Raw genomic sequence first — 24573 nt, forward strand, 5'->3', positions numbered from 1 at the left:
CTCCCTCCCCTCTCATTTTCTTCCCCTCTTCCATTTATCAAGTTAATCCCATGTGACACTACTCTGCGCATGTGTCTGTGTATCACGGCTCAGAAGACCCAGATGCAGACAGTTCGAAGTAACAAAAGTTTATTACAAAAACGGGGCAGGCAAACGTCAGGTACAGGGCAAGCAGAGGTCAGTAATCTAGAACAGAGTCTGAAAGGTACAGAATGGCAGGCAGGCTCAGGGTCAGGGCAGGCGGAATGGTCAAAACTGGGAAAACTAGAAAACAGGGACTAGAGGAAAAAATGGGAAAACCGCTGGTAGGCTTGACGAGACAAGACGAACTGGCAATAGACAAACAAAGAACACAGGTATAGATACACTGGGGATAATAGGGAAGATGGGCAACACCTGGAGGGGGGTGGAGACAAGCACAAAGACAGGTGAAACAGATCAGGGTGTGACAGTTGCGTGCGTGTGCATGTGTACCACTGGCTTCATGGGCCCTGTGGAAGACCTGGCATGGTTCCCCTGTTGAACCTCGGGAAGGGGCCATGACTGTATTCCCTGTATAGTGCACTACTTTTGACTAGAGCCCTATGGGCCATGGTCAAAAGTAGTGTACTACATAGGGAGTACAGTGCTATTTGGGACATTTGCCTGGCATGACGTTCTTGCTGAACCTTGGGAATGGGCCATGACCCTATCCCCCCCTCCTCTCCTCAATCTCCATCTTCCCCCCTTCATCCCCCTCTCCTGCGGGGTTCCGATGACGTCACGGCCACAGATGGGGTCTCTCATTCTCCTATCTGTTTGATCTGGCCAGACCTAAATAATCAACCCCCTTTAAAGTGGATTTGTGTTCATGTTAACTTAACATGATTGGCTTGACTGCAATGTCGGGCGCTAGGTGGATGGCCAAGTGATAATTACAGAGAGTATATTTTTTAATTGTAATTACTAAAGACAAATAGACTCCAAAGAGTAATTCCTGGTAGAAACAGCAGTTGAATGCATCTGTGGGGTGGGTGGTGGTTTAGGCCACGGCAGACACAGGGTGCATGTATTCATCATAATTCTCCTTAGATGTCATGAAATAAAATCTAAAAAAATAGTGCTTGATCACTCCATTGTGAATCACTGTGGGGCGGTTTCCCAGACACAGATTCTCAGGTGATTTAGCATTTTAGCCCAGGACTAGACAAACTGTGTCAAGGAAACCAATCCTTTGCTTTAGTTAAGTAAGTTAGTACTTAGAACATTTTCGCTAACATCAATTGCATGCATACAGACACAATTTAATGAGAAGGTATCAAATAATTAACTCATGCAATATTATCAATAATGCATTTGGACATTGTTGATCTCTAACTTTTCCAGCCTGCTAATTAGTCTTCTAATGACCTTTTGACAATTTGCCATTTCTATATAACTGACCTATCTGCAGGTGTTCTACTACCCTATGAGAAATGGAGATAGCATACCATCATAATAATTGACTTCTGTCCAGGTCTTGACAAAAGGTCACCCAGCAGTTAGACAGAAAGGAGGTGTAATTAAAATGTCTGCTTCTCAAATGGCTTCGTATTCCCTATATAGTGCACTACTTTTGACCAGAGTCCATAGGGCTCTGGTCAAAAGTAATGCATTATCTAGGGAATAGGGTGCTATTTGGGACGCAATCAATCGTTGCCACTCCAAGACACCCATGGAAAGTGCACCGCTTAATTCCAGACATCATTAGTCATGGTACGACTGACTCGCAGCTCTTTGTCATCATTCCCTCTCACTTAGATTAGCATTTTCACACAATGTGTAATCATTAGTAATATCTAAAGTAATTGGAGGTGGCATTTGGGAAACGGTTAGCTGACAGGTGTAGAGGTGTGGAGAATGGAGGGAGGAGGAGGGTTAGGTACCTGTCTACCTGTCAGGGATGAAGAGAGGTGAGAAGTTTATTACATTGGTCTCCTCATCATTCTTCATCTGTCCAAGTAGAATTATCAGAAGGGGAAACAGTTCATCTTTAACTTGTACTAAGGTGAACTCTGTTCATTCAACTTTTGATTGTTAACCGCTTCTAAGTATAGTCCTGTTTATGTGGTTTCTACTGTGGTTTCTAACTGTACTCTAGCAATGCACAGAAAAGTATTGTATTCCTTGGGCATTTTAGAACATGGTTTAGAGAGGAAGACTGTCAAATCAAATGAAACATTTTTAAGATTTGGCACTGATATTTACATGGCGGGCTCTTTAGGCCAAGCCTAAGGTATCAAATAGAGTTTGGCACTGTCAAATCATATAGGTCTATCTCTACAGTGTACAGTATATGATCATTGCCATAGAAGAACTGAAGTAGAAATCCCTGTAAGGTACACACACACACAAACTCCTCATGCCTAAGTATTCCACTGCTGTTCCAGGTGGCTGTATTAATAGTAAGTGAGGGTGGAGACAGTAAGACAGTAGCCTGTGGTTGTTCTGATAGAGCCTGGCCAATACACAGCCCTGCGTTCCTCTGCCGATCTGTCAGCCCAGACACTGTCTGTTGCTCTGCTCTAGCTAGAGAGAGGATACACATTCCACACACACACACACACACACACACACGCACACACAGGATTCATCCACATAGCCCATGAATCAGTCATCTCCTGTCCTGTCCTGCCACACACACTCACTGCTATACCGCTAGGTCGCTGCCTGACTGACAAATGCACAAGGCACACCCGACACTGCTCTCAGCCTCCCCTAGCTCTGCCACAGGAACCGGTTTAGAGTATCCACTTTGATTGTGTGTGTGTGTGTGTGTGTGTGTGTGTGTGTGTGTGTGTCTGTCTGTGTGTGTGTGCGTGCATGCGTGCGTGCGTGCATGCGTGCGAGAGAGAGAGATGGGTGCAGGCTGCCCGCTTTGGGCTATTTAGAGTACACGACCCAAACTGTAAGACGTTTTTGTAATTTTAACAGTAAAAACACTGTAGAATGCACAGTAAGCTATAAATGTGTTATACAGAATTCATTATCCTCTCTAGGGTATGTGGGACGAAATCGTCCCACCTACTCAACAGCCAGTGGAATCCCGTGGCGCGATATTCAAATACCTTAGAAATGCTATTACTTCAATTTCTGAAACATATGACTATTTTACACCATTTTAAAGACAAGACTCTCGTTAATCTAACCACACTGTCCAATTTCAAAAAGGCTTTACAACGAAAGCAAAACATTAGATTATGTCAGCAGAGTACCCAGCCAGAAATAATCAGACACCCATTTTTCAAGCTAGCATATAATGTCACATAAACCCAAACCACAGCTAAATGCAGCACTAACCTTTGATGATCTTCATCAGATGACACTCTTAGGACATTATCTTATACAATACATGCATGTTTTGTTCAATCAAGTTCATATTTATATCAAAAACCAGCTTTTTACATTAGCATGTGACGTTCAGAACTAGCATACCCTCCGCAAACTTCCGGTGAATTTACTAAATAACTCACGATAAACGTTCACAAAAAACATAACAATCATTTTAACAATTATAGATACAGAACTCCTTTGTGCAATCGCTATGTCCGATTTTAAAATAGCTTTTCGGCAAAAGCACATTTTGCAATATTCTGAGTAGATAGCTCGCCATCACGGGCTAGCTATTTTGACACCCACCAAGTTTGGCCCTCACCAAACTCAGATTTACTATAAGAAAAATTGGATTACCTTTTCTGTTCTTTGTCAGAATGCACTCCCAGGACTTCTACTTCAATAACAAATGTTGGTTTGGTTCAAAATAATCCATAGTTATGTTCAAATATCCTCTGTTTTGTTCGTGTGTTCAAGACACTATCCGAAGGGTGACGAAGGGTGACGCGACCGACGCGTTTCGTGACAAAAAAAATTGAAATATTCCATTACCGTACTTCGAAGCATGTCAACCGCTATTTAAAATAAATTTTTATGCGATTTTTCTCGTAAAAAAGCGATAATATTCCGACTGGGAAACCCTGTTTTCGTTCAAAGACGAAAAAATAAAAACATGGTGTCGGCTCGTGCACGCGCCCCCAGTCTCATTGTTCTCTGATCGACCACTATCCAAATGCGCTACTGTTTTTCAGCCATGGCCTGCAAAGTCATCATTCAACGTTTTGCCGCCTTCTGAGAGCCTATGGGAGCCGTAGGAAGTGTCACGTTACAGCAGAGATCCTCAGTTTTCAATAAAGAGAGTGTAGAAGGCCAAATGGTCAGAGAGGGCACTTCCTGTAAGGAATCTTCTCAGGTTTTTGCCTGCCATATGAGTTCTGTTATACTCACAGACACCATTCAAACAGTTTTAGAAACTTTAGGGTGTTTTCTATCCAAATCAAGCAATTATATGCATATTCTAGTTTCTGGGCAGTAGTAATAACCAGATTAAATCGGGTACGTTTTTTTATCCGGCCGTGCAAATACTGCCCCCTACCCTAGAGAGGTTATGGTGTATTGTGGGAAAATGTTGTGGGCGGGGAAAGAGTGTCTGGCTCATTAACATATATCTAGGTGTGCATTGTGATATAGAGGGTAGCTGGTTTCTGTATAACAGTTATTCATACCACTGGTTTCTGTATAACCAAGTATTCATACCACTGACTGACTTCTATGATTTGTTTTGACTGCAACTAAGCATTTATGCAAGGTAATTTTATTTTGTACACGGTCATACCTACTTATAACCATCACTGATACAGATCCCCCTCCACCCTCTTGTGGTATATGTAACTTAATATTATGTCTCTGGAGAAACCTGTATTCAAGTAAATACTTTTAGATTTGCCCTAGAATAACTACTTTTTGGAGAATACACACCAATACAGCTGTCACGTCCTGACCAGTATAAGGGTTAATTGTTATTGTAGTTTGGTCAGGACGTGGCAGAGGGTATTTGTTTTATGTGGTTCGGGGTGGTGGTTGTTGTAGAAGGGCATTTGATTTATGTATTCCGGGGTTTTTGGGCACTGTGTCATATTCATGTATTTCTATGTTTTGTCTAGTGAATCTGTTTCTATGTTTAGTTAATTGGGGTTGGGACTCTCAATTGAAGGCAGGTGTTGTCTCTTTGCCTTTGATTGAGAGTCCTATATATTAGGGTGTGTTTGGGTTTGTATTTTGTGATAAAAATAAATTATCAATATTAAAATATTTGATTTAGAAGGGCAAAGTATGGTAGAGCGGGCCGCCTCTATTGTACAACCTCTGGGTTGTACTGCTGTATAGCCAGAGAACTGCACTCCTTGACTGTGTCCAAAATGGCATTATATTCCCTATATTGAACACTACATTTGACCATAGCACTATGGGCCCTGGTCAACAGTTACAGTATGTACTCTTAGGGAATAGGGTGCCATTTGGGACGCAGTCCTTTTCTTCCCTCATTAACTGCCAAGCATACAGTACACTGGAAAAAGAGACATGGTTGTTGCATTCATTCATTTGCAGTCCTGTGGCCTTCACCAATCAAGATCCTATGTGAATATGTTTTCATTAAAATGTAATTATTTAAGACAATACAACACCTATTTTATAAGGCCTACTTTTGAGGGCCTAGTTTAACCCTAATACAATGGCTTGAAACTCATAGTTTACAGGCCACATGAGGCCTGAAAGTCACATTATGCTGGCTGCAAAGTGATGTGTAATCCCTATTGGAATCCAGCCCAAGTGGGGATATCCGACATTTTGAATTTCTTTATTTCCGTAACCTGCATTCAGAATTGACGGCCAGGGTTGGGAAGACTAAGATATTAAACTCCTTTAAACATCTAAACTGGAACAAACATTTCACATAACTACCGGCTTCCATACATTTCAAGAACCTTTCAGAATTCTGAAGAACTACAGATGCCATGTCAAGAAGCCCACACTTAACTCAATGGTTCTTTACCAGGCAAGAGTTATCCACAGAACCTTAAGTAATGACTGTGTAATAGTGACTGTGCAAAATAAATAATTCAAATACTGAGCTATATTTTATGCTCAAAAAGATGGGGGAATTATATTATTTTATACTAACACAATTGCTAAGAGAAAGAGATTTTGTTTAACAAGTCATCTTTTTTTTCTCAAAAATGTAGTGGTCAAAATTATTGACACCCCTAAAGATTCTTATAAATAAAGTAGTCAGAAGTGTAGTATTTGGTCCCATATTCCCAGAATGCAACAACTACATCATGCTTTTCCTGTTCGTTTAGGTTGTGTTTCAGATAATTTTGTGCCCAATAGAGATAAATGATAAATAATGTATTGTGTCATTTCGGAGTCACTTTTATTGTATGTAAGAATATAATATGTTTTTAAAAACTTCTACATTAATGTAGATGCTAGCTACCATGATTACGGATTATCCTGAATGAATCGTGAATAATGATGAGTGATAAAGTAACAGCAGTTCAAAGATCATACCCCCAAGACATGCTAACCTCCCACTATATTTGGTTATGATCTTTGACCCTTTATAACTTTCTAATTTCGGGCCCCACTGTAAATTGTACGCTGTTCAGTTAAAATATTGTAAAAAGCTTTAATTAATGAGAATATGATTACGTTTGACATGATTTACTTTTACATTTTAGTCATTTAGCAGATGCTCTTATCCAGAGCGACTTACAGTAGTGAATACATACGTTTCATACGTTTCATTTTCATTTCATGCATTTTTTTGTACTGGCCCCCCGTGGGAATCGAACCCACTTAGTACTGACTTTTCAGTATGATGGGATTTACACTTAGCAAAATAAGTGCCATCTGCAGTTATATTTTAATATCAGTTAATCTGACTATATTTTCATCATTGGTTTAATATAATTTTTTCTGCGATTTCAGGGGTTTTCTGTAAAGTTGTCTAATGTTGGTGGGGCATATTATTCTGTTTATATTTTACTCCTGAATCACTATGAAAAATATAATTGTTTTTCCTGAGTGTATTTTTAACAAAGCTGGGATTTACTTTATTTAACTCCAATGTGTAGGAATAAAAATGAAATCAGTTATTGACACACACATGGTGGCATAGCAGGAAGGTTGGAATGCTACAGTATGAACCATGAAGTTGTGAGTACAAATCCCAGGTAAGGACATGTTGAATAATAATTATTGTATATTCATACACAATATAGTCAAATATATAAGTTAAACACTGTGTGTTAAAAACACTGTTTGTGTGTGTATCCTAATGACCAACTTGTGTTTGCAGGGCATCACATGTGAAACATATTCATGTGAAAATGTATCAACATATTCACGTGAAAATTGATCACACATGAAAATCCACATGTGAAAATTCATCACATGTGAAGTGTTCCAAAAACACATGGTTTCACAGTATATTTTGGCAAAAAACGGGAATACCTGGTACAGTAGGTTTACATCCTGTGTTACTCAGTAAAACTAATCTAGTGGGAGTCTTAAACTTTTTCTGACATTCTTTAAGCCGAGAGAAAAAGGAGTCTCTGCACACTTCAATCAGATTCAATTTCATAGTTTTAAACTGACCTCTACGCAACTTTTTATAAACAACATTCAAGTGTGATAACTTCATACGGGCAAGTCTTCTCTCCCTCCTGGTACTACTGCCACAGACCTAAGATCCTCCCTCTGTTTGTACTGCCTGCCATTTGCAAGGCTTCGTGAGATATGATTAATGGAGTGTTGTGCTTAAAGGATTGCAGTGTCGTGTGTGTGTGTGTGTGTGTGTGTGTGTGTGTGTGTGTGTGTGTGTGTGTGTGTGTGTGTGTGTGTGTGTGTGTGTGTGTGTGTCTGTGTATTGTGCCAGAGTGTTCCCAGGGATGCCCTAAATTAATTACCTGGGATTGAGCAGTTACTTTGGCCCTTTCCTGGCGGAACCCCACACACATACACATACACTCAACAGATGTACGGGAAGGTAAAGTGATGTTTCTTGAACTGGCTGCATATCCAGGTCAAGGCTGAAGAAAACAACATTCATTTTTTTCTCCTCTCCTCACACCCTTTTGTGTTTTTTTATTATATCAAATGTCAGAATCAATCTACTTTGATAGTAACCTGGGTGCAACATAACACTTGAGAGGGTATAAGGGAAGGTGATTTTTCTTCTCACTTCCTCCTTTTTAGAGGAGAGAGAGTGGATATGACTGGGTAATTCTAAAATGATTAAATCATGAGGTGATGTACAACAAAGTATTCACAAACATCTCGCTATGCAGCAACCAGCATCCTTGAAAGAAAATACAACTTTTACGATTTTGTTAAAAGCAAGGGATTAAAAACGCTATAAACACCTGAGATTATTTGAGCGGGTTTAAGGCAAGCAGAACCTCATTTAACTAACTCTGTTGGCTGGGAGTCTGGGCCGGGATAAAGCAGCATACCTTTGGCATTAAAAGTCTTCCCTCTCCGTCCTACAGATGGCAGAGAGGCAGAGAGGTTGATGGGTTGGAGCTTCAAAGAAAACCCTCAACCTCCTAAAAAAATGTAAAAGATGAAAAAATCCCTGTGAGCACTGGAGCGTTTATCTGTGTGGGTATATATCCACAACTAGTTGGCAATGAAGCCTGCTACGGTGTCACATCGTACTGTGGCTTTTAATAGGAACACGGCTTAAGAGGCCCTTACATCTTTCGTTTCACTTGAAGTTGTCACTCAGTAATCCCTCGGCAAATTGTAATGCTGCTGGATTAGCAGCGCCAACCCCAGATTTCCAAATTATCATCAGAAAAACTGCTCTGAATGATGTTGCTAATAGGAACTAAAGTATGCAGCCGGGAAAAAGGGGAAGTCATGTTTTCTCCTCTCTCCCTTCAACCACTTTTCATTTCATCTTGTTGGTTTTTTACTTTTGTAACAGGCAGATTAGTGTGTCATGCCAGTAGTTCATGTCCGTCCACTAGTGTTGAAGCCTTGAAAAAAACCTTCCAGATGACTATACAACAGCATCATTGGAGGATTTAGTAATAGGGGCCACTCTCAGTCCATCTGTGGCGGAGCACATGACTAATCCCTTGAATGAGACTGTACATTAAAAACACCCTCCCTCTGATGGCCCATGTCAACAGCAACAACAGTGGGATGAGAGGAGAGGAGAGGAGAGGAGAGGAGAGGAGAGGGACTGAGCCTAGCTTTGGATGCTCTCCATTATATCTTCCCCTCTCCCCTCCTCTCTTCTCCAGAGTGGAGAAAGGCCCAGGCCCACTCCCTCTGGCCTTATCCCCCGGAGGCATCTTAATCAAAGCAAGGCCCAACCCAGCCTGGCCCTGGCCTCATACTGTTGTTCATTCTGATCATCAGGCTACACTGAAAAAAATAAAAGGTTCTTAAATGGTTCTTCCTCAGCTCTTAAGGTTCCGTGGATAACTCTTGCCTGGTAAAGAACCATTGAGTTAAGTGTGGGCTTCTTGACGTGGCATCTACAGTTAATCAGAATTCTAAAAGGCTCTTGAAATGTATGGAAGCCTGCAGATGTGTCCCTTTTCATAGCACACAGCAAATTCGCCAGTGATAACTAGTGTTGTTTTTTCAATGTAACATTTCTAGTGTTGATTCAATAGTTAAATTAACACTGCAAAGAGCAAAATTAACACTCAGTGGTGTAAAATAACCCCAGTGTTGGTGTTAATAACCAGCGTTTAACCAAAATCATGCCCGTCATTATCATTTTTCGATATCTATATTTTTGCATGTACATTGATTAATTAATTAATCTTATGCTGATCAAATATGAATAATATACATTTTTGTAAACTATTCCAATTTGTTACTTGGATTTATTGCACACGCTACTGAAATGGTTGTTCCAGTTAAGATGTTGAAGGTAGTCTCATATCTTAGTCTTCTCAAACCTAGCAGTCATTTTTTGATGCAGGCTGCAAGTGAATAAAATTCAAAATCTTGGATATCTCCACTCTTGCTGGATTCCAAAAAAATTACACATCACTTTGCAAACCAGCATAATATAACTTGCAGGCCTGATGCGCCCTGTAAAATATGCTTTTCAGGACACTTTATTAGTGTAAAATAAGGCCCTTAAAAGAAGACCTTATGAAATGTGTATTTTATTGTCTTAATTTATTTAACTTCAATGACACCATATTCACTTATGATATCTATTGGTGACAGCCACAGGTATACAAATCAATGAATATAAGAGTCATATCTTTGTCCCTAGCAAACATAGTCATGGATGGTACTGGTGACAAAAAAAAATAACTTCAAAGGCACCTTGGGAAATATGCAAATAAGGCTTAAAACCCTTCAGCAGGGCTAATTAACTCTGGTCCTGGAAGGCCGAAACATTTCAGTTGGTTTATTTTTATATGGTTCTTGAAAGAACCATCCCATGTATGGTTCTTCAGAGACCCTTAAATGGTTTGCCTATAGCATCGCTCTTAAGAACCTTATTTGGTTCCAACTTTCACCTTTATTTTTACGATTGTACACAGACTTTCACTTAAAAAATTACATGAATATATCTCTTGGTTCTTTTTATTTTCGCATGCAAACACACACATACGCACGCAAGCATGCAGACACGCGCACACACACTGAAACAGAAAAGAGAACCTGTAGTTTTTTGTGTCATTGCTTCTCTTCACTACATCAATTAATTTCAGCAGTAACCTTAGAAACAACAATGCACTTGTTTTTTTTGTGCTTTTCTGGGGACCCAAATATATGATGATGATGGATGATAAGCTATTTGTGGATAGATTGTTTTTCTGCCACAAAGGATGATGTGCCTGTTTGTACCGTGTGTTTTTTGCTCGCTGAATGGCCACGTGCGCACCAAAGAGGAGATCAGTGTTAAAAGAGAGAGCCAACATGTTTTGTCCGACATGGCCGTTCAACTTTCTGTAGTCTGGCAGCAGTAGATATATGGGTCCTGGTCCAAAGTTGTGCACTAAGTAGGGAATAGGGTGCTATTTGGGAAGTAGACGTAGCCAGGGGACAGGGGAGGAGGGAGGATAGTAGACTCCATGTACCCTCACAACGCTATTAGGCCGCTGCCTGCCACTAGGACTATGATTTATGATGCTTTCAAAACCAAAACGTTTTTTGTTGTTGTACTTTACCAAGGTTCACTGTGTTGTTGTAAAGTGAAAACCTCTATCTCCCACTCTAATATGATGCTCTCACAGATCTAAAATAAACCCTCTACCTGTGAATTCCACCTTTGTCTCAATGTATACTGTGTGGGAGTATTATTGATACAATGATTACATGATGCTGTAACAAACTTGCATAAACCACAAACTTGTCAGAAATAAAAAATTGGGGAACTTGGTCAGTGCAAAAAAAGTGTATTGAAAAGAAAAACATAAAGCTAACAAGGCTATATACAGGGGGTACCAGTACCGAGTCAATGTGCGGGGGTACAGGTTAGTTAAGCTAATTTGTAAAGTGACTATGCATAGATAGAAAAACAGCGAGTAGCAGCAGGGTAAAAACAAAGGAGGGGGCGGTCAATGTAAATAGTCGGGGTGGCCATTTGATTGGTTGTTCAGCAGTCTTATGGCTTGGGTGTAGAAGCTGTTAAGGAGCATTTTATGTCTGTCATGTCCTGACCAGTTTAAGGGGTTATTTGTTATTGTAGTTTGGTCAGGACGTGGCAGGGGTGAGTTTGTTTTGTGTTGTCGGGGTTTTTGGGTAATGTTCTATTTTTTGTATTTCTATGTTCTATTTTCTAGTTTTTCTATTTCTATGTCTAGTTTATTGTTTTGACCTTCAATTGGAGGCAGCTGTTCCTCGTTGCCTCTAATTGAAGGTCCTACTTAGTAGGGATGTTTTCTATGGGTTTTGTGGGTAGTTGTTCCTTGTTTAGCTGTGTGCCTGACAGGACTGTTTTTTGTCGTTCTTTTTGTTCGTGTGTTTTGTTTCGTTTCTTCAATAAAAGAGAAAATGAGCATACACATTCCCGCTGCATTTTGGTCCAATCCTTACGACGGCCGTGACAGAACTACCCACCACAAATGGACCAAGCAGCGGAGGAAGGAGCAGCAGCAGAGCTCTGTGGAGTCATGGACATGGGAAGAGATTCTGGATGGGGCAGGACCTTGGCACCAGGCTGGGGAGTACCGGCGCCCTAAGGAGGAGCTGGAGGCAGCCAAGGTGGAGCGGCGCTATTATGATGCATTATACGCACCGAGAGGCAAGTGCGAGAGGCAGCCCCCCAAAAACAATTTTGTGGGGGGGGGGGGGCACACGGGTAGTTTGGCTGGGCCTAGGGTAAGCCCTAAGCCAACTTCCCGTGTTTATTATGGGGAGCGTTTCGCAGTGAGAGCACCGGTGTATGTGAAAGTGCGCACGATCTCGCCCATGCGCACGCACAGTCCGGTGTGAGCGATCCCAGCTCCTCGCAAGTGCGGTGCTAGAGTGGGCATCCAGTTGGGTAGGAGTATGCCTGCACAGCACATCTGGCCACCAGTGCACCTCCTAGGCCCAGGCTACCCTACGCCTGCTCTACGCACGGCATCCATCATGCCTCTGCACAGCCCAGTTCGCCCTGTGCCAGCACTCCGCTCGTGCAGGGCTACTGTTACCATCCAGCCAGGACGGGTTGTGCAGGCGGTGCGCTCCAGACCGCCGGTGCCTACTCATGGTCCAGTACGTCCTGTTCCCGCTCCTCGCACTAGCCTTGAGGTGCGTGTTTCCAGTCTGGCGTCTCCAAAGCCAGCACCATGCACCAGGCCTCCAGTGCGTCAGCCCAGTCCAGTACGTCCTGTTCCCGCTCCTCGCACTAGCCTTGGGGTGCGTGTCCCCAGTCTGGTACCTCCAGTACCAGCCCCACGCACCAGGCCTCCAGTACGTCAGCCCAGTCCAGTACGTCCTGCTCCTGCTCCTCGCACTAGCCCTGTGGTGTGTGTAAATAGTCTGGCGTCTCCAAAGCCAGCCCCACGCATCAGGCTTTCAGTGCGCAGTCCCCATCCAGAGCTTTCCGGCGACAGTACCCCATCCAGAGCTTCCGGCGACAGTACCCCATCCAGAGCTTCCGGCGACAGTACCCCGTCCAGAGCTTCCGGCAACAGTACCCCGTCCAGAGCTTCCGGCGACAGTTCCCCGTCCAGTGCTTCCGGCGACATCCTACAGTCCAGAACCGAGAGAGACGGCCTACAGTCTGGAACCGAGAGAGACGGCCTACAGTCCGGAACCGAGACAGTCGGCCTACAGTCCGGAACCGAGATAGTCGCCCTACAGTTCGGAACCAGCGCAGCCAGAGTCGCCCGCCAGTCCGAGGTCTTCAGCGATGCGCATCAGCCCGAGGTCTTCAGCGATGCGCATCAGCCCGAGGTCTTCAGCGATGCGCATCAGCCCGAGGTCTTCAGCGATGCGCATCAGCCCGAGGTCTCCAGCGATGCACCTCAGCCCGAGGTCTTCAGCAATGCGCCTTAGTCCAGAGACTTCGGGAGGAGTGGTCCCCACACATGGTCGCGTGTGGCTCAGTTGGTAGAGCAGGGTGTTTGCAACGCCAGGGTTGTGGGTTCGATTCCCACGGGGGACCAGTACGGAAAGAAAAATGTATGAAATGTATGCATTCACTACTGTAAGTTGCTCTGGATAAGAGTGTCTGTTAAATGACTAAAATGTAAATGTAAAATATAATAAACAGTTAGTGGGGGTGAACAGGTTAGGTTGGCCTGAGCCACCTCTGTAGTAGGAGGTTGGGGAGGGGGGGATGTAGCACAAGAACTGTCGGTGACGGTGGCCACCCTCCTCTGCCAGGACAACAACCTTTCTCTCAGTGTGAGGAAGACCACACTGAGAGAGAGAAATAGAAAAAACTAGAAAATAGTTTTTTCTATTTTCTCCCTTTAGTTTGGGATTATTTTTGTTTTGGGTTTATTTTAAGGTGCATCCAGGGTCTGCACATTGGGGGGGGGTTACTGTCAGGTCCTGACCAGTATAAGGGGTTATTTGTTATTGTAGTTTGGTCAGGACGTGGCAGGGGTGTGTTTTGTGTTGTCGGGGTTTTTGGGTCGTGTTCTATGCTTTGTATTTCTATGTTCTATTTTCTAGTTTTTCTATTTCTATGTCTAGATTATTGTTTTGACTTTCAATTGGAGGCAGCTGTTCCCCGTTGCCTCTAATTGAAGGTCCTATTTAGTAGGGGTGTTTTTCTATGGGTTTTGTGGGTAGTTGTTCTTTGTTTAGCTGTGTGCCTGACAGGACTGTTTTTTGTCGTTCTTTTTGTTTGTGTGTTTTGTTTCGTTTCTTCAATAAAAGAGAAAATGAGCATACACATTCCCGCTGCATTTTGGTCCAATCCTTACGACGGCCATGACAATGTCCTAGACTTGGTGCTCCAATACCGCTTGCCGTGTGGTAGCAGAGAAAACAGTCTATAACTTGGGTGACTGGAGTCTTTGACACTTTTTTGGGCCTTCCTCTGACACCGCCTACTATATAGGTCCTGGATGTCAGGAAGCTTGGCCCCAGTGATGTACTGGGCCATACACACTACGCTCTGTAGTGCCTTGCGGTCAGATACCCAGCAGTTGCTGCCTTACCAGGCGGTGATGCAACTGGTCATCATTCTCTCGATGGTGCAGCTGTAGAACTTTTTGAGGATCTGGGGACCCATGCCAAATCATGCCAATCCCTCTTGTCTCCTGAGAGGGATTGGGCTTTGTCGTGCCCTCTTCACGACTGTCTTAGTGTGTTTGGACCATGATAGTTTGTTGGTGATGTGGACACCAAGGAAGTTGAAGCTCTCAACCTGCTCCACTGCAGCCCCATCGATGAGAATGGGCGCCTGTTCGACCCTCCTCTTCCTATAGTCCACAATCAGCTCCTTGGTCTTCCTCACACTGAGAGAGAGGTTGTTGTCCTGGCACCACACTGCCAGGTCTCTGACCTCCTCTCTATAGGCTGTCTCATCGTTGTTGGTGATCAGGACTACCACTGTTGTGTCGTCAGCAAGCTTAATGATGGTGTTGGAGTCATGTTTGGCCACACAGTCGTGGGTGAACAGGGAGTACAGGAGGGTACTAAGAACTTCATGGCTACCGACATGAGTGCTACAGGGCGGTAATCATTTAGACAGGTTACCTTCACTTTCATGGGAACAGGGACTATGGTGGTCTGTTTGAAACATGTAGGTATTACAGACTCGGCCAGGGAGAGGTTGAAAATGTCAGTGAAGACACTTGCCAATTGGTCCGCGCATGCTTTTAGTACACGTCCTGGTAATCTGTCTGGCCCCACGGCTTTGTGAATGTTGACCTGTTTAAATGTCCTGCTCACATCGGCTATGAAGAGCTTGAGCACACAGTCGTCTGGAACAGCTGGTGCTCTCATGCATGCTTCAGTGTTGCTTCCTCGAAGCGAGCATAAAAGGCATTTAGCTCGTCTGGTAAGCTCGCATCACTGGGCAGCTCGCGGCTGGGTTTCCCTTTGTAGTCTGTAATAGTTTTCAAGCCCTGCCACATCTGACGAGCATCAGAGCCAGTGTAGTAGGATTCCATCTTAGTCCTGTATTGACGCTTTGCCTGTTTGATCGTTCATCTGAGGGCATAGCGGGATTTCTTTCAAGCGTCCAGATTAGTGTCCTGCTCTTTTAAAGCGCCAGCTCTAGCCTTTAGCTCGGTGCGGATGTTGCCTGTTATCCATGGCTTCTGATAAGTGCATCAATGCCGTTGATGCACTTATTGATGAAGCCGGTGACTGGGGTGGTATATTCCTCAATGCCATTAGATGAATCCCAGAACGTATTCCAGCCTGTGCTAGCAAAACAGTCCTGTAGCGCAGCATCCACTTCATCTGACCACTTCCGTATTGAGCAGGTCACTGGTACTTCCTGCTTTAGTTTTTGCTTATAAGCAGGAATCAGGAGGATAGAATTATGGTCAGATTTGCCAAATGAAAGGTGGAGGGAGAGCTTTGCATGCGTCTCTGTGTGTGGAGTAAAGGTGGTCTAGAGTTTTTGTTCCTCTGTTAGCACATGTGACTTGCTGGTAGAAATGAGGTAAAACGATTTAAGTTTGCCTGCATTAAAGTCCCCGGGCCCTAGGAGCACTACTTCTGGATGAGCTTTTTCTTGTTTACTTATGGACCTATACAGCTCGTTAAGGGCGGTCTTAGTGCCAGCATCGATTTGTGGTGGTAAATAGACAGCTACGAATAATATAGATGAGAACTACCTTGGTATATAGTGTGGTCTACAGGTTATCATGAGGTATTCTACCTCAGGCGAGCAATACCATGAGACTTCTTTAATATTAGACACCGCGCACCAGCAGTTATTGACAAATAACCACACACACCCACCCTTCCTCATACCAGACGTAGCTGTTCTGTCCTGCCGAAACACGGAAAAGCCAGCCAGCTCTATTTTATCTGTGTCATCGTTCAGCCAAGTCTCGGTGAAACATAAGATATTACAGTTTAGGGATAGCTCCCTTTTTTAAACTTTTTTACAGTTTATTTTGGATTACCCAAACATGGGTAATCCACATTTTGTTACGTTACAGCCTTATTCTAAAATGGATTAAATAAATAAAAATCTTTATCATTCTACACACAATACCCCATAATGACAAAGCAAAAACAGGTTTTTAGAATTTTTGCAAATTTATAAAAAATAAAAAACAGATACCTATTTACATAAGTATTCAGACCCTTTGCTATGAGACTCGAAATTGAGCTCAGGTGCATCCTGTTTCCATTGATCATCCTTGAGATGTTTCTACAACTTAACTGGTGTCCACCTGTGATAAATTCAATTGATTGTACATGATTTGGAAAGGCACACACCTGTCTATATAAGGTCCCACAGTTGACAGTGCATGTCAGAGCAAAAACAATGAGGTCGAAGGAATTGTCCATAGAACTCCGAGACAGGATTGTGTCGAGGCACAGATCTGGGGAAGGGTACCAAAAATGTCTGCCTCATTGAAGGTCCCCAGGAACACAATGGCCTCCATCATTCTTAAATGGAAGATGTTTGGAACCACCAAGATTGTTTTTTTCCGTCATCAATCTACACACAATACGTAATTTTTGGAGGTATGGCAACTAAGCTCACCTCCTCCTTTGTCTCAACTACGTTGTGTCTTTTTTTCACTTGTTTTATCTCGAGATCCATATCCACTGCCCGACCATCTTCTTACTCCTTCTTCATTGTCCACCTCCTCAATCCCTGCACTATCGCCCTCCTCTGTCTCCACCATGTAACCTTTCAGAATGCTATTTTTCCTTTGAAACTGTGCCGTTGCATGCTGGCTTTCACATCTTGTTTCTTCCATTTATGCGCAACATTTGAAAGAAATAATATTTTTGTGCATATGGAACTTTTCTTGGATCTTTTATTTCAGCTCAGGAAACATGAGACCAACACTTTACATGTTGTGTTTAGAGTTTTGTTCAGTATATTTCCATCTTTCTCTGAATATTCAGGTTTTCCACCTAGTCAGGAGGAATTGTGCTGGCCATGGCTATTATAACACTGGTGTCAGAGAGGGGTCCATCAGAGTGGTCAGCATTCTAGTGAAATGTGAATCAAATGGCCAATTGGTTGTGTCTCAATGGCATCCTTATAGTGCACTACTTTTGACCAGAACCCGAGGGAATAGGATGCCATTTGGTATGCCTCCCATTTGGGTGAAGGGTCATGATATAGGCTGAAATGTAAAAATACTTTTCATTAAATCTACTGAGTTCACAAGATGGATAATTTGATTAGCCTTATTACTGACCTTAGAATCCATAGATTGTTCAAGCACATTGCTTTAACCTTTTACTGCAGTGGGCTAAAATCAGGGTCACGCAGAGTGTTTCTTGGTAGTCTTAAACAAATCTACTTTGAAACAAAAGTATACACCTCACACACATGTTTATGGGCTTTAAAAAAAAGAAGAAATCTGTACCATGTCAGATATAAAGTTGAAATGTATTAAATTGAGTTTGCATACCAATATTACACTTATATATAAATCACAGAAGACTGAAATGTAACAAAACCACTTGACATAGAAACACAAATGTTTTTATATATTTTTTAAATAATGATTATTAATTATGAAATTATGAATAATATTATTAACATTCCACCCATGAGGCTACAAGGTAATTTGACTGCAGGAAAGGGCTCTCTTGTAACTCATTCTTAGCTCCAATAAATAACTACTTTTCGACATTCACTGAAACCAGATATAGGCATAATTCACAATTTCGTTGTGACAGAAAAAGCATAAACTTGGGCACAATTATTGCAGAAAATGCACCATTACGACAGAGAGAAGATTTATACGACAGAGTTTTCCCACCAGCCAGATGCAAAACATTTGCTGTTTTATTTCCCCAGAGAATGCACAGAGCAACAGTCTATCTGATATTCTCTAAAATGACTATGATATCCCAGATATGGCTCTTTTTGGTGCCTGGCTCCTTTGTGTTTTCTCACAATGTTGTGCCATTGATCTTTGTGGTGTTATGAAGTATTTCAGGTTAACTTATAGATTTTAGTTTTGTTTCTGGATCATTCCTGTGTGTGTGTGTGTGTGTGTGTGTGTGTGTGTGTGTGTGTGTGTGTGTGTGTGTGTGTGTGTGTGTGTGTGTGTGTGTGTGTGTGTGTGTGTGTGTGTGTGTGTGTGTGTGTGTGTGTGTGTGTGTGTGTGTGTGTGTGTGTGTGTGTGTGTGTGTGTGTGTGTGTGTGTGTGTGTGTGTAAGAGAGAAAATGAGTGCTAAACATTCACAAAATAAATGCTGAGGCTATCCAAGCCCATTCAGTTGCAATGATTTGGTCAAGGGCCGCAGTCAGTCATTCAGTCATCACTGGCTGATTTTTTGATAGGACATGATGCCAAATGTATAAATCCTTCTGGCTCAGTGAATGGGGAAGCGCTAGGCAAGGGGTTTGATGCTTGGTTGGGAGGATAGCTCCAAAGTGGATGATTGGAGGAGTTCTAGAAATTTAACTCATGCAACTAACAGCAGCCATAACGACATTAACCCTTGGGATGGAACAACTCTAATACGCCTACTGTTTGTGATGTTGTATATAGTACTCCCTACAGTTTAGTAAATAAAAAACAAACTAAATGTTTTATTGTATTTTGCACACAGTAGATTTTTTAAATTGAACATGTCAAGTGTTTTCATTTTTCTATATTATCCACACTTTAAGGTTTACATTCTGAATCCTTAAAAAAAGGCATACAAACAGTATCCTACCATATTCTTACAGGCTATTAATTGGCATATATGTCAATATATTTGGCCATTTCTTTAGGCCTATAGCCTATTATTTGCAACCACAAAGGTGCTAGTCATCTTCTTTCATGCTGCGGTTTTCAAATTGCGCTGGTAATAATATATCAATTTCTCCATCACTCCGTTGAACTAGCCTACATCCCTAGTCCTTTCAAACCTGCTTCCTCAGCGCGTAAATCTGTTCATTATTTTCTGTCGGCCGATTTCTCCCTGCCCTGCATCGGGGACTTGAGAATGGCAGCCAATCGGAGGCCCAGTCCCTTTTATTTCAGCTACGGACATCCACACAGAGAAGTGATGCTGCCTGCGCGAAACAGTGAAGCACAGTTGAGGAACAGCCTTGAAGCGCTTTTGGAACTGCTGCAGTGAACGAACGGATACACTTCGCCCTCATCTCAGCACCATTCGCCACTTCGCTATCGTAGGATAACAGAATAAGAACTTCCGTGGAAGGTGAGTGAAGCGATCAAATCAACTTTTTTTATATACAGTGCTATCTCGCTTTGTGTTTTCTGGCAGAATGAAAGGTGTTTCCGATAAAGAAGGCTTTGGTTTGAAAACTGCCGAGTCGAGTGTCCATTAAGACCTAGAGGTTATTGGTGTATTTATTGAACGTTTCGCATGAATTGATTTCCAGGTACGGTTGTATGTTCAATACTTCCGACTACAGACCTATAGTTTAGGTGATTCATAAATAAGGGTTAGTATAGGCGACTTAACTTTAGCCTGCCATACATCACTGGAAGTTGCTTGAAATATCACTCGATGTGCAATGCATTAGACATCACTGACCACTATTGTCCTCTGCGTCAACTTTTGGGTTTCATTTATTATAGACCACAATTTTGGATAATATTCTGTCTCAGCTACAACGTGGGATACATTTGTGTTTATTAATTTGACTGCGTCAGATCAGATGTAGAGTACAGTAACACTGTGATGGCACCACAAGTCAACACATCATGTGGAGTGATAAACGTATGACAATGTAATTGTTTACATTTTATTTTGTATGTATTATTCGTTGTTTATTGGTGCTATATGAAATGTTCGCATTCTTTATACTTTCCCACTGGTTAGGCTACGGATATCGATGCAGGTAAAGGCTACTGTAGAATAGGTTACATGCGCTGATGAAAATATGAAATTCTCTGTCTGTACAGTTGTACTTTGAGTGACGCGGTGTAGCATAGCGTACGTGCCAGGTCACGATTATACGCTCCTGGAGTTGCCTGAAGTTTTCAAAGTAGCCTATGTCTCCTCAAGCGAGCCCTCATTCATAATATATTCATTATATGTGTGGCTTTTAGAGTATTACTTTTGAAAAGGTAAATTCGGGTATAGGCTATGCTATTGAATTCCTTAACATTTTCGCATTCACACTTTAATTGCTTGCATGATTTTGATTGAGCAGCATTCTTTAGGTTAGTTACAGCATTCTTTAGGTTGGTTGCTTTCCTCCTGGGTTTGTTTTGGTGCCACATTGGCCTATATCACAAACTTTGCTCGATAGCCTATGCCTTTGCCTTCGCTAATGCAGCATATACATATCTTCCATGTTAGAAAATAGAAAATAGATTCTCAGGTCTAAGGAGCATCAGGTGAGTGCTACTGGTCGCAGATTCTGGGAATCTGTGTATTCCTCTATTCCCCCCCCCCCCCCAAAAAAAAACGTATTATAAAAATACATCTTGGCTACTGTACCTTCCTCTAGCCTCCAGATTGCTTCATGTTGGTTATATTGCTCTAGCTCCCTAAGGCCTGCAGCGATATGCCTGGAGGAGGCCAAGAAGTTCTTAGGGGGAGTTGACTAACTACCAGGGGAATATGCTGCAAGAATATCACTCTACAAATTACCAACAGAGACTTGTGCAATAAGCAGATCATGCACTAAATTATAATGGAGGCTTTGGAAATAAACAACATTTTACATTGACACTTGCAAGGAGTTGGGTAATAGGCCTGATGCTGATATGTTTTTCATAATTCACCCATCTGCATTTTAAAATTACTTATCACCTTTTTGTTTGCGTAATCCAGATGACAGCAATTTGCTAGAGTAAAATAACTTACTAGTGTGGCGAGACTGAGGCTTTTGCAACAGAACAGGTTGTATAGCTGAGTTTTTACATACATTCTGGTTTGAAGTTGTAAGATGAGAGAGTAGCATAGGATCTGTGTCTGATCAAAGACATATGGAGAACACGGCAGGTACTGAATATTTAACGCTTCTACAAATAGGTTTTCCTTGGTGTGCGTGTGTGTCCGTGTCTGGTGTATGTGCGTGCGTGCGTGTGTGCGTTTGCGTGCGTGTGCGTGTGTGTGTGTGTACTGTATGTGTGTCTTTGGGTGGGTGGGGGTAGCTTATAAAGATGTACAGGTAATGGAATAGACAAATTGAAACCATTAACCTCAAGGGTTTTAAATAAATACATTGGATCACAGAGACAGACAGACATTCAATATTTTATCAATTAATCCCCCCCCAAAAAAAATCTATATTCCACTGGTCATTTGCATAATCAGGGCAATCTTAAAGGCTGGATGTTGTAATGAGGTGAAGCTGATTGTCTGTCTTATCAATCGGCTCGTCTTCTCTCTGTCTCACGTCGTCTCTCTCTCTGGTCTCTTGAGTGTTAGGGTGATGATGATGACATCACAGGATGTTGGTAAACCCGATGGCTGGGCTGTCTGTGATGACCAATGACCCACTGCTGATTACATTATCTCCGCTCCAGATGGACAGCGTCATTTTGATGTGTCCTGCTCCAGAATAATAATATTGAACCTTTCAAGTGCTCAGTCCTTCAAGCAGCAGCATCTGGACCTAATGAAATCACATCCCCATGCCCACTGACTGTCTCTACCACCGCACTATCCCTATGGGAATCTCCTCACAGCACAGAGACACACAAACTAATCTCATATTCTTCCTGTGTGTGCGTGTGTGCGTGTGTGTGTGTGTGTGTGCGTGTGTGTGTGTGTGTGTGAGCGCAAGGGTGTGTGGGGCACCTTGATTGTTTCTCTGCATTAGTCAAGGTCCATATATGTTGTGATTATCTCTGGTTGTATTGAAAGAAAAGGTGTAGAGATTGAAAATTGTTATTTAGAACATTCCTGGGATTATTAACTAAAATGGAGTATGGTCTCACTAGAGTGTTAGAAGAATGGCCTTTAGTCTTTTGCCCACATGAAAAACATGCCCCCTTGTGGACAGAAGAGACATGGAAACTAGGTGGTTATGACTGCTGTCGTCACCAAAGCAAAGTATTTTGACGTGTATTTGAGAACAATGACAACCTGGTAACTCTGTGCTAATGGTGTATCTTCATTCAGAAAGCTATGGTCAGAATGTTATTCTGCTTGTGTTCAGTTACAAAACAATCAAGACATAGTGCTGACGTCCCATACATTTGAGACGTCTGTTTTTGGTTATTCACAGTGTTTGTGGAGGACAGTGTTCTTTACCCAAGGAAGGTCAGTAACTCTGGTTCCACGTCTCATTTACCCTAATTACAGGAGATGGAGAGGTAAAGATGGGTACAGGTAAAGCCACAGAAAGGCAATTTTTCTGACAAGGGTTTTTAGGAAATTAGCCAAAAGAATAGCATTAATGGAATCTACAGACGGCACCACACTCCATGAGGAAAAGGGCAAAAAACTCCATTATCTCTGATGCCTGTTGTTATGGCATATGTCGCCATTTGCATTTGCTTTGGAGGTTCTGTTGTTGCCATAGTAGAATCTGTTCAAATCTGTAAAAAAAAAATGGGCCGTTTTCTGTGTGAGATTAAGTACACTGTGAGAGTAGATCAACGACACTGGACTTCTCAGTTGTTAATTGGTAATTGTCTCTATTGTGTGTACAAAAGAAAAGCAACCAGATAGAAATAGACTGTACATGTCTATTGTACTGTTCGTGAAAAATGCAATACATTTACGGTTGTTTCATAGCTTTTGTGTATGGTGGCCATGAACATGTACTAACCAAGGTAATGAAACAATAATGAATGGTGATGTATGTTTAACATTCAATCTGAAAATCCTAATTATGCCCCCCCCCCCCCACACACACACACATCAAGACAATAGACAGGATATTATGGGTAATATAAATGCTCTACAAGTTTTTCTATTGCATTTGAAGAGCAACAATAACACATAGAAACAACTTGGAACTGTAATGTATTGTAACTGGAAATCATATTGGTACTTACATAAATGTGCTGAAGTGTTGAACTAAGGATGAGGAGACTTGGCTGCATCTCAAATGGCACCCTATTCCCTGTATAGTGGACTACTTTGGTCCCTGGGCAAAGGTAGTATACTGCATAGGGAATTTGATGCCCTTTGAGACAAACTGTAACTCTAATGTTGTACAGTAGCTGTCTGACGTGGGTATGGTGACAGCTAGGTAGTAAAGAAGAAACAGTACAGGCTCAGCCATTAGACAGACATGGCGTACAAAGGCAGTCGATATTAAATCAGTAGATTCATGTCTCTGGGTTGGGAGATTCTGTAATTGCTGCCAATGCAATCTGCCAACATGTTTCCCCCTTCCTCTCCATGTGAATCCGCTGCCTGGCTTCACCAATTACCGAGAAGCTGAAGGACAGCTAGCTTCAGAGCTTTAGGACTGACTCAGTAACAGCGGGGATCCTATGGGTCCCAATGTCACCCACTCTATTTAGTACTTTTGACCATGGTATATAGGGCTCTGTTCAAAAGAGTGCACTATTTAAGGAATGGGGTGACATTTGGGATGGAGCCTCTCTCTGATCCTCTGTCTGAGGAAGTAAGGGCTAATGGCAATTTAAGGGAACTGCCTTACCATCAACTCCTGCAAGAGTTGGAGAGTTTAGCGGACATATTTGCATAACTGACACCACCACCCACTCCCTCGCAGTGAATGCATAGGCACACTGAAATGCACACACACATCACGGATACGGACACACAGGCAGGTACACACTAGGGTAGGGCAATATTATGATAGAATTATCTATCGACAATGATTGACAGCCTATTTGAACTTGACTGGCTCTGCGCAGAAAATATAATTCTCTCTCTCTCAGGCTTCGATAGGCTATGAAAATTACTATATTAAGAGAGGACAATGAGGCAAATAAAGCAATCATTATCCAGTTCTGAAGATGCTTTGCTTCTATCCAGCCAATGATTTATAACTCACTATGGCAAGACAGGCCGTTCCTCATCAGTTGACTGTCACTTTGCTCCATCATCTGGGCGCCAAACAGACATAGACAGACACACACAAACCTGCTGAAACTCCACCAGAAAGGAATATTATAAAATATTTGCCTGCACTTAGCCTCTGTCCAAGGTTTCAACAACATTATCTTTCATAATGAT

General features: G+C 42.3%; 1 protein-coding gene across 1 annotated transcript in view; it reads left to right on the forward strand.

The window, feature by feature from the left end:
* Positions 1-19492: 19492 nt before the first annotated feature.
* LOC115154038 (cadherin-6) overlaps positions 19493-24573 on the forward strand; it is an 86259-nt gene continuing 81178 nt past the window's right edge. The window contains exon 1 of the mRNA XM_029699850.1: positions 19493-19653. The gene's annotated coding sequence lies outside the window, so the exon portion shown is untranslated. The remainder of the gene's footprint in view (positions 19654-24573) is intronic.

This window comes from Salmo trutta, chromosome 2 (genome assembly GCF_901001165.1).
Source record: "Salmo trutta chromosome 2, fSalTru1.1, whole genome shotgun sequence".
NCBI lineage: Eukaryota > Metazoa > Chordata > Actinopteri > Salmoniformes > Salmonidae > Salmo > Salmo trutta.